The sequence below is a fragment of the Notolepis coatsorum genome, assembly GCF_963971535.1.
Source record: "Notolepis coatsorum genome assembly, contig: SCAFFOLD_196, whole genome shotgun sequence".
In the NCBI taxonomy this organism is placed as follows: Eukaryota; Metazoa; Chordata; class Actinopteri; order Aulopiformes; family Paralepididae; genus Notolepis; species Notolepis coatsorum.
The window spans coordinates 126,026-127,800 of NW_028170497.1; positions in this window are offsets into that span (position 1 = coordinate 126,026).

Genomic DNA, 1,775 nt, shown 5'->3' on the forward strand with positions numbered 1-1,775 from the left:
GCGGCGGTAGAGGCAGTGGTAGGCACGGCGGAGGAAGCTCGACGTCGTGGAAGCCTTCTGACTCCACCGGCAAGGACGGGAGGCGGAAAATGGGGTTGAAGAACGGATCTCTCCTCTGCCATCTCTCTGCACGTTGAGGTCATCAACCGCAGGGCCTTCCCGAACAGTCCAGCATCGGAGAGGTTGGCCGTCAGAAGAGGGGTTCTCTTCTTCTCCGGCACTCGAGCCTGCTCCAGCCAAAGGTGGCGCTGGGTCAGGGTGGCCAGGGCGCGCACTTTCCCCGAGGCTATGGCCAGCACCTGGGTAAGGTGCAGGACAGCTCCTGCCGCCTGGGTGATCTGATCGCATTTTACCTCGGTCAGATCCATGCCACCCGTCATTATCCCCGATACAAATCTAGCTAGGTGGGCGATGTTAGAAGCCGCAGCCAGTGATTGTGTAGCAGCGATAAATGACTGGTCACCCCAATATGCCAATCGCCTAGCCGATCTTCCATGGAGAACCGGCTTGCATAATGGTTCCCACACCACATCCGGACAGAGGAGAGCAGCCATCGGACTATCAAGCTGTGGCACGCCCTCTCTCATACCTTTGACCAACCCCGACACCCGCGTAACTGGTACGTAGGCGGGGGTAAGTCACATGATGTGAGACACCGCCTGACCCTGACGAACATAGGCCCCCATTGAGGGGAAAAATGGGTAGACAACATCCACCCCTCTCACCGGGCGACGCTGTCAGAGATGACCTATGAGATCGTCAGGGACAGGAGCAGGCAATGGCAGCGGCACGCCGTTTGCAGCGGCGGCTACTGCCATGAGCTCAGGAAACAAAGCCTGCAGTTCCCCCTGCTGACCTTCCTCCACCGAACCCGCATCCCTCACATGCAGCAGGCTTCGACTCATTGAGGAGCCACAGTCTGATATGGCTGATAGCAGGGCATCCTGCTGATGAGGCCGAGGTGGTTCCTCGACATCTTCGAACAAGGCGTCCCAAGGAGCCATTTCTCTCCCCTCCGGTGTTTCCTGGATAGGAGGGATACTCTCCTCCACAGGACCTTCAAACAAGAATCCGTCCGACTCTTCCATGAAGTCCTCAGTTTCCATCGGAAATCCAGAGCCGGACGCATCCTCGCTAGTCTCCAGCAATTCCCCAAACCCAGGCCGTTCGCGCCTGCATGCCACCATCTTGCGACGTGAACGGGCAGACGCAAAAAGTTTGCGTCGCAAATCCTCCGGACCCAAAACAACCGCCCGTTCAACAATGGACGATTCCCTGGAACCAGAGTCGAGATCAGGCCATCGCCGGAGCGACGGCACCGATGCCTCGGCTCCTCGGAGAGGCAAACTACCCATCGGCTGCCTCCTGGGCTGGGTCGGCAACCACGAAAGTGGCAGCAGCCCCGCACCAAAACGCACGACGGAGGCGGGAATGGAGAACCGCTGGTGAAGAGTAGGTCTACTCTCCGAAGAAGACATTATGACTTAGCTTTTTCCTTTTAACAGATATGAGAGAAGAAAAAACTAAGCACAATGTAAACTCGTCACAACTCTTTTCAACTAACAACACGTCAAGTGGGGTACTACCGAGGCACTTCCTTGTGGTGAAAGCGAGAAGGAGGAGAGCAGGTGACCACATACCTGCTTATGAAGGTAAGCTAATGAGGGGTGTGGTCAGACGAATACTGGTATTAAAGGTACATCTGTGGAATTTATTCAGTGCGCGTGCAGGTACGCGAGGGAGTGCATGAGTGATGCCGAGCGGATCCCCTAATG